The sequence below is a fragment of the Cricetulus griseus genome, chromosome 4 (genome assembly GCF_003668045.3).
Source record: "Cricetulus griseus strain 17A/GY chromosome 4, alternate assembly CriGri-PICRH-1.0, whole genome shotgun sequence".
Classification (NCBI taxonomy): domain Eukaryota; kingdom Metazoa; phylum Chordata; class Mammalia; order Rodentia; family Cricetidae; genus Cricetulus; species Cricetulus griseus.
The window spans coordinates 187838968-187848940 of record NC_048597.1 but is presented as its reverse complement, the minus strand read 5'-3'; the positions used below and the strand labels follow the sequence as shown (position 1 = coordinate 187848940).

Sequence of the window (9973 nt, the reverse complement as noted above, 5' to 3'; positions counted from 1 at the left end):
CTTTTAATTAGCAGATTTTTCTCAGCTCACCCCTTTTTTTACTTATCTGCTTTTCCCACTACCTTAAAGTCGTCTTCAATCTTTAGTTGTGCAGAACCAAAAGATTATACAATTTCTCTCTTTTTGCATTCAAACAGTCCAGTTGGAAGCTTTGGGGTGTGGTTCCTAAGATTCATTTGCCTGGGCAGTTTAACAGCTTCATTGAGAACACAATGGTACAATTGTTTAACAGATTTCACCATTGAGCAATGAACAGCTGTCCGTCTACTTGCTTTTATAGCTGGTACTGAAATCCATTTCTCTAGAAATTTCAATTAATTAAGACAGACAAACTGTTTAAAGGAATGTTGTCTCTGGGAGTCTAGGCCTTTGGTGTAACATATGCTCTCCCAGACTTCGAATATCCAGACTGCACACAGCAAAGATCAAGAGCAGTGGGGCCTGGGAGATGTTGAATATAAGGGCTAGGGTACATAAATGGTGCAATTGTTCTCATGAAATATATTTTTCTTGTATGCAAATTGAGTGATGGTGAATGATGACAAAATACATAGTAAGTTAATGCAGTAAAAATCGATTGTAAAAGGTAATTAAACTCACACACATTCTTGCTTGGTGTTCTTTAGTTTTCACCTTCTGAATCTGCTTTGTGCTTGTCAGAAGATAACATCAAATATTCCATTTATAGGATCATACATTCTTAGATCTCATGGGGAAATCCTTATTTGTTTGGGCTGGCACAGACAGCTAATTAGCCTTAACTGAGATGGCAAGTGCTTCAACAGAGACCTTCTTTGCTTGAAATTCACTGTGATTTTTAAGCACCAAACATTCCAAAAACCTTTGAACAAATTTACAACAGTTTTAGACTATAAGACCTTGGAACCATATGTTGTTTTGCTTTGTTAAGGCAGCTTTTTGCTATATTTTCCAGGCTTCCCAAGTTGCCCTTGACTTCATCGTGTAGGGCAAACTGGCCTCAACCTTGTGTCAATCTTCTCACCTGGACCCCTCGTGTCTACTGCTGGACTCACCAGCATTTGCCATAAGTATGAGTACCAGGCTTCATATCTTTTATTATACTTTTCCTTCTTTGCATGATATCTGTGAAAAATCACATATAATTTAGATCACTGGTTATGATAATGATGGTGGGTGGTATCCATTGACAAATTAGGATTGCTGAGCACTTCCTCACGGGACTTAGTGCAAGTTGCCTCAATCTTTATGGAACCTTGAGCCTTAGGAGCTTCAATTTTGTAGATGACACAATTGAAATGGAGACAGTTAAGGGCATAAAAGATGAAATCAAAGGTAACAACATTCTGTATTTCTTTTAAGTTAGATGAAGATCTTTCACAATGGAGAATTTAAAATCTGGTTGAGCTGAATGAACACTTGGAGAGAATACTTAAAACAAATAAGGAAGAAGCCAGTTGGATGCCCTGAGGCAGCAGTTGGTTAAACAGATATTCTGATCTCAGCTGGTGGGAGCCATTCTAGCCACAGCTAAAAATTAAAAACCTTTCATATGACCAAATACTCACAAATGTACTTGTATTAATAAAATTATTTCGTAGTATTTCAACCATGAATGACAATAGTTTCACCTTTCTTTGTTTTGTTATCAGGTTTATTGAAAATATTAAGGAACAGATTCAAATGGCTCCACATAGTGTTTTGAAATCCATCCCAACTGTATGCTGAGTAACCTATTAATTGGAGAGACTGCCAAAGTACAGAAACTTTAACATTTCCTTAGTATTGGGATCTACCTCAATGATCTCCTGATCTGGGGCTGAGACTTCTGGAACATAATTATCTATCCTCTCTCTCTTCCCCCTGCAACTGGATAGAGATACCTCTCACAGAACCTGTGTGAATCCTGGAACATAATTATCCATCCTCTCTCTGTTCCCCCTGCAACTAGATAGAGATACCTCTCACAGAGCCTGTGTGAATCTGCTTCATCAGATGTTAGACATAGCCAGTTGTCTTATTGCAGTTTCAGGCTGGGGGGTATGTGATTTCCTCAAATATGCATTTGTTGGTGTGGAACTCATTACCCAGATATGTGCAGTACTTCTTGCTGATGACCCAGACTGCCTTCTTCATTGTCTTGTTATGATGTGGCCCATGTCGGTAGGTGCTAGTAAAAGAGAATTTTCTTTTTCTTGTTGACCTTGGATTAAAGGCATGCACCACTACTGCCAGGCAGTCATAAACGAATTTTAAATACAGTTTATTAACTACTGATAGTTTATAGAATATGTTTCTGGTTCTCTACCAGCAATTAAGTTCTGTCTTGCTAGGTGATCAATATTGGGAGCATTATGGAGCTACATCTTGTATAAACATAACCCTTATGAGAAGCACTAATAATAACTTTCCAGGACACAGATAATAAAGTTCAAGAACATTCTAAAGTACTTGTATGGTAGAAATGGAGCAAAATAGGTCTTTCTGGGTCTGGAAAGTGAAATGTAACAAATATGATATGATTTTCTAAGGTAGCCATACATGAGAGGCACTTGGTTGTGTTTCTCTCTGAGTGTGCTTTGTCTCTACAAATCTTCCTCTCAGCAGGAAGTCAAAAATCACCACCATCATTGGTTTGTTGGGTTTTTTCCCTGCTTTTTGGGGGCTACTGTTCACCAAGTGTCTTTGTCTACACACGACTACAGAATAGTAGGGTTACCTGTTGTTCCCAGAGCATAGGTAGTTAACATGCAGTTTGAATTCCCCATCCATTCATGTCAACTACTTCATGGACTTGGACATGTCTTATTGTTACATATGTAAAACTAAAACAAGATTATCAATTATCTAAACAATATGGTAAGAATTAAGGTAAACAAACATACTTCTTAAGGCATTCAATCAAGATTAAGTGATCCATGAGTGTGTTGTTCTAAGTAATATGAGATTAAGTAAGAAGTAATTACCGCTTATTGAATGTTTATTCTGGGTCCTGAACTATAGTAATTTCTCAATTTATGTTATCTGATTTCACATAATAACATGATGAGGTGAATGTATTAATTTAATATTTCATATGAAGAAACAGAAACTTACCCCCCCTACTGAAAGTCATATGGCAGAGCTAGTAATAAGGTAAAAGGACCCTTCAGAGACTAGAATAATTTATTGATGTACATTAATTGTATAAAGTAACATGTTTCTTCATACTGTTTTCACACATGTATATGGCATACTTTGATTATTTTCAGCCATTGATTACTCTTTCTAATACCCTCTACACCGCCTCTGCCCACATCCCCAAGAGTCCTCCTTCACTTTCAAGCCATCTTTTCTTAAATTCTACATATAAGAGAAAACATACACCATTCACCATTCTTAGTCTGGCTTCTTTTGATTGACATGATGATCTCCAGCAGCATGCATTTTTCCACAACCAACATAATTTCATTCTTAATTCTGGGCTAAATCTCCATTGTGTTTATACACCATATTTTAATTTATTCACATTTTATTGTTGAGAATTTTAATCAAAATATAATTATATCACTTTCCCTAGCCCATCCACTTACCTACCCTTCCTGTGCTCCCTCCTTCCAACCCCTTCCCTGCCCTCCCATTTCCTTTTAAATTGATGGTCTATTTTTATTAGTATTGTTACATATGTATGTGTATAGGCACACATAAATGCATACAAATATAAATACAACTACAAGAGTCTGTTTAGTCCATGTGTGCATATGATCTCAGGGCTAACTGTTTGGTTTTAATAACCGAGTAGGGGCTCATCCCTAAGAGAGGCTAATCTTTCCACTGCCAGCAGTCATTAGTTGCCTGTAACTTTTTGTGCTGGGTTGGGACCAAGTGAAATTGCCCCCTCCGACATTATCATGTGTAGTGATAGTGTTCAGGTTTTGTTTAGGCAGCCATATCTTCCCTGTCGTTCCTAAGAAACACAGTTTCACAACAGACTTCCTGGTCCTTTGGCTACAACCTTTCCTCTCCCACTTCCATAATGTTCCCTGAGCTTTAGGTGCTGCAACTGTATAGCAAATGTGCTGGATCTCTGCATTATGACAAGTTGTGATATTCTGTGGTGGTCTCTCTTAGTACTCAGGCATCTGTATGGGCCTGCCCTTAGGGTTCTGACAGGGTATGCCCTGAGCTGTAGCCACTTAGAGCACCTCCTGTACACATTCACTACATTCCCTTTTAAAAGGACCCTGCCCACCTCCCACCTTTCTCTCTCTCCCCCTCCCTTTCCCCTACCACTTTTGTCCCCAGAAACTGGGCTCTGCTTCCCTCTCTGCCCCTTTTCTTATCCCTTCTCTCTCCTCTTCCAATAAGCCTCCTACGTGAGTCCTGATGTATGGCAAGACTTCTCTTTGTGGTGTTTTTTTTTGTTTTGTTTTAAATTACTGCAGTCTAGATTTGCTGTAAAGAAACGTTTATTTGTTTGAGAGTAAGAGCTACTCTTATATGTGAGTATAAAGGTGAGTTTTAAATTGCAGTTAGGAATTATGCCAGTCTTGTAAAGTGGCAGTAGTATGCTCTCCTCTAAGATCCATGACCTTACTAGCCCCAGGTAGTTGGCTAAGTTTCTAGCGCCAGGCATGACTTCCTATTGAGTGGGCTGTAAGCCCAATTAGACAGCTGTTTGTTGCCAGGAAAATATGAATGCCTCTGTTGCACATGTAAGAATATCTTGCCATGCTGGTCATTGTTATGTTTCATTGGCATCACAGCTGGATGGGACTATTGATTGCTTCCCTAACTTGGCAGTTTACACAGTACTTCCTGGGACTATGAAAACTAGACCACAGGAAGAAAGCTTTCAGGTTAGATCCATCTCTAATCTTCTGAGTCCTGTGTCTGAAGTATCTAGTGTCTTCAGCAATAAGGACTTACCTTTAGCTTCTGAGAGGAACCAAGAGCAGCAGAAATAGCCAAAATTGTATTCTGAGTCACTTGGACGAGCCAACAATTCAAATGAATGTTTTTCATGCCTGGTATTGGGGACATTTTTGGATAGGCTATGGCTCTTATCCCAAGTAGTGTAACTTCATGCATGCATGCATGCATACATACATACATACATACATACATACATACATACATAATGCATACATACACATACATACATACATACATACATACATACATACATACATACATAATAGTATGATTTTAGGTAAATATAAAATAATATGATTTGTTGAGGCTTTGTCATCTTTAATATTATTTGTCCTTCTTTCCTCTTTCTCTCCTTCTGTACCGACTTCCGTTTTCCCTGTATAACAAGAGACCTATCTAGATTGATTCCATAATTTGCCTGTTGTGAGTAGTGCTGGGATGAACATGGCAGCACAGGTATATTCACTGTAAGCTGACTTACTAAGTCATACCACTCTTTTTCTAATGTCCTTATTCTTCCGCCTAGTATCTTTATAAGTTGGCTGTTAGAACTGGAAAAAATACAATTACTCTTGTCACTATTATGAAGCGAAATGATATAGGGAAAGAGATTTCTTTTTTCTAGTTAGTTATAAAATAAATTACAAATATCAAAGCATGTGTTTTATAAGCACAAGAATGATTGAACAAAACCAACTTGATAGTTAACAATTAAATTGATTTACACAAGCTCAACAATGCACTACTTAAATGTGGATGTTTGGAGAACATTGTAAGGCTTTCTACAGCTGGATAAGTTTCTTCAATGAGTCTTCATGTAAATAGTCATACCCACCCTACCTGTTTTATCTTGGCATTAATGCCAACAGAGAAACAGGAGTCAATCTGTATTGTTTGGAAGGAAAGACCAAGACTCCAAATTCAGGCTTTAGGAGACATGCCCCAACCTGACCTGGGATGATTGAAGTTCAGAGTAACACAACACATTACAGTGGGAATCTGGAATTCCACTCTGTTATTTGAGCACAATATGGGAACTAACATTTTCCTTCCCTTTAAGTTCTTCTCTGCATGACTAAACAAGTGATCTGGGAGTGGTTTGAGTGATGATTTCTGGAGTTTGGAGCCAAGACAGAAAAAGGTGTAGCATCGTAGCTTGGCTTTCTTGCCTGTTTATAAAGGAATAAGGGAGAAGTGCCAAACCCATGGACTCTTGCAAAACAGCACATTGTAAATGTCTACCTTATTTTAAGACCATCATTTGTAGGTTATGCCATCTTGTGAATGCCAGTAGTTTCCTAAATTTAGGAAAGTTAAACTTTTCTTTGGAATGTTATAAAAATCTACAATAGGAACTTCTTAAAGTAAATTTCTTCAGGTCAGAAAATGCCATTTATTCCAAACATTTGTTTCAAGGAAAATTACTAACAATTATTGAATTTTCTTGTTTCCTATGTATGCTTGCTTTGGATTGAAATTTGGTATTTTTAATCACAGAATTCTCTGTATCCCTATTTCTAGGAATGGGTAAGTTTTACATGTGGGTGAGAAATCATGTTATTACTCCTTTCATGAGTTACCAATCCACAGTACAGCTCCACCTTCTCCCGCTTCCTCTCAGTTTGAAATGGAACTTGGCACCCTAACAGAAAACAGCAACTACATTAAACTCCTTAAAAAGCTTTTCACATTGCTTGAATCAAAACTCTGCTTTTCACCAGCTGAGTAAGATGACTGTGGCTGGCATTAAATCGATCTATTTAACGCTGAAGTTCTTTCCATAACACAAACCCAGCATGTATAGGCCTGGCTTAGGCTCCAGTCTTCCCCACTGTGGTCTTGCCAACCAAAGTCAGAGGGGACCTCCTCCAGCAATTTCTGAGTTTTAGCATTCAGATAATCTGTAGACTCCAAGGGCAGGTTATTAAAATGATATTTCCATCAGTCATGGACACTTGCCTTTTGAGCACACAAAGAATATGGACTACAGAATTTTGCCCAGCCAACTGCTGATAGAACATCAACTAAAATGTCACACTTCTGATAGCCACACACCTAAGTCAGAAACACAGATTTGCAGCCTGCCACAAACTGGAAATTTACTAGCTTTCTTAATATAAACCAATTCACCAATTTCTATCTAATATTCATTAAGGGTAACCCCAAAGAGAATTACAGGACACTGAAGAAATAGAGCTCATTTGTAATATAATTTAAACAAGTATTTACATGAGATTCTTGACCTAGAGGGTAATTTTTTTCTAAGTTGGCTCTTTCTTTTGAAGGGCAGTAATTACTTTCCAAGATGAGCTTTAGCAGGGAGAATCTGTAAAGACATGTTTAGAGTTTTATTTTAATTGCATCAAAAACAGTTTTCTAATTGCAACAAGTCATTCTTTTATGCAGTAACTTCCTGTTTGTCTCTGGTGGAGTGTACTTGATTTGTCCAGTGCAGTTGAATATATGGTTCAAGGAGCTCACACAAGAAAAAAGTGGTAAAGTCTTCACTCTATATACTTGGATCTTGTAAATAAACTGTAAGCTGTAACCTTTTCAGTCACAAAATTTCTAAAGCCTATAAGATAATGTATTATGTTCATTTTAATCATATTGATGAAAAATAGCAGACCACAATACAACTCAGATTTTTCCAAATACAAATACACACATCAGCTATTTCTGATTTGACAGGAGTTTTCAACATATTAGTTGTGTGACCTTGGGTAGTAATATAACCTCCCTAAGTTTAATTTTCTCTTTTTGACAACTATAATTTATAATAAATTCAGTATACCAGATATATATATCATGTATATATATATATATATATATATATATATATAGTTTTCTAATTATTAGCTAGATCAAACTTCTCATTTTAGAGATAAGAAAAATGAAAATCAAGAATTTTATTAGTAAAACTGGAGCTCAAAACCAAGATTTGTAAGACAGTTGATGAAACAGATGAATAAATCTAAACTCTGAATTAATAAAAATGTACTTTAATTAAACAAATAATGTACAGAATATATTATGTAGTACAGTTACTGACAAGCAAGAAGATATAAAGTCACAGCTGCCTGCCCCTTGAAGGAGTGACCAGGACTGATAGATTTACAGAACTAATTTTGAGCCATTCTTTCAGAGCTGTTACTAGCACCAATTAATTTCCATTTATTGGAGATTAGTATAAGTACAGTGCTTAAAGTTTTAGCTCAAGCAATAATACAAGAGAAAGAAATAGAGGCAATACATGTAAAGCAAGAAGTCATATCATTCCTATTTGTGAATAGCATTGAGATATAGATAGAGATATACATATACATATACATATACATATACATATACATATACATATATCAGTAAAGACCAGAAAATTCTTGTCTGATAAGCACTTTCAATGAGGTAATAGAATATAAAATCTACATGCAAAAATTAGGTTTTTTGCACCAATAATATACTTTACTAAAAAGGAATAAGGAAAAATAATTCACTCACAATCTTTCTGAAAAGTAAAAAGAAAGGCTGATGAGATATCTCTGAAGGTAGAGGTGCCTGCTACCAATCCTGGAAACCTGTGTATGCTCCTGGAACCCACATTGTGTAAAGACAGAACCAACTCCCAAGAGTTATCTTCAGATTTCCACCCAATGTCACAGCATATGAGTGTGAATGCCCCCCACCACAGTCACATACACAAACATGCTCTCTCTCTCTCTCTCTCTCTCTCTCTCTCTCTCTCTCTCTCTCTCTCTCTCTCTCTCTCACACACACACACACACACACACACACACACACACACACACAGAAAACCAATACAATGAAATCTTTACAACATTGAAAGGCTGCCTATTTGGTAATGAAAACATATCTGTAAAATTCTCATTATGCTTAAGAAAACAGCTTACCCTGTAAAATTCATACATGTGAGCATTTATTTATTTTTTAAGTTGGAGTCTGCTTTATTGTCACTATCAACAAACCAGCCATAATTTTAGAGGAGATACTGATGCTGATACAATAGCCACCATCAAAGTATTTTAAAGACAAAGGTCTCAGATGTGGCTTTGGGGATACCATGCTGAATAAGTTAGGATGATACTGCTGCTCAAGATCCACATCTCATTTAATGTCCTTGAAGACCTCATCTTCCTTTGCAAAAGCTTACAGCTCCAGTATAACCTTGGCAATCATTTTCTTCTCAGAAGCAGTGATTTTACTGATGCCCAGGTTCTCTAGGCTCATAATCCTCAACAGTGACAGCTGGAGACTTAAAGTAGGTGCACTCCTTTTCTTTGGACTGAATGAAGGAACACTAGACAATTTTTTCCTTCTGGTTAATGGTGTCCACCAGGGAGAAGACAAAGCAGGCTCCAATATAAATAATTGACAGGGTGGCAGAACCTGTTCTAGCCTTGGTCCCAGTACTTTTGAACCAGCTTCCTAGATCCTCCCTGTGAACATAACCTGCTGGTTGTGGAGGAAAAATCAACCCCGAGGGTGCCCTGAGACATCAGAGGGGGTGATTATCTTCACAACATTATCACCAATAGTGGGTATGTTGATTCTAGCTGGGTCCAAATCCTTTAGCTCTGCCACAGAAGTTTTTACTCACTTGATGTTGAAGTTTGTCATACAGAAGGTCTTTCTGGGGTTATGTACTCCATGTTCCTTTACAATTTCTTCTGTTGATTGGGATGGTGGAGTTAACCTAGTTGGTATGATACAGATCATGGCTTCTAGGTATTGCTGGGCACAGACAGCTGTCCGTATGTCCCTGATGGTGGCATTGGTGTTGGACAGGTCATACAGTGTCATGCCTGATTTTCTGGAACACCAGCTGGGACCATCAACACATTTCAACCTGTTAGGTAGCCTGGAAGCTACACAGGACAGAGGTTTCATTTTGCATTTGTTTTGGTTTTGATGTGACTCAGATTCATTGAGACACTTGGCTCAGAGTAATATCAGAGATCAGGAGTCTCCTTCTTCAGGGGGAGTGAAGGGGGATGCCAATCCCTCTAGAAGGCCCAAGCATGGCTACTTTAGCATTGTTCTGGGCCAAAGCACTGAAATTGCC

General features: G+C 37.6%; 1 pseudogene; it reads right to left on the bottom strand.

Annotated features, from left to right (window-relative positions):
* Positions 1-1658: 1658 nt before the first annotated feature.
* Positions 1659-9711, bottom strand: LOC107977958 (annotated as a pseudogene).
* Positions 9712-9973: the final 262 nt, after the last annotated feature.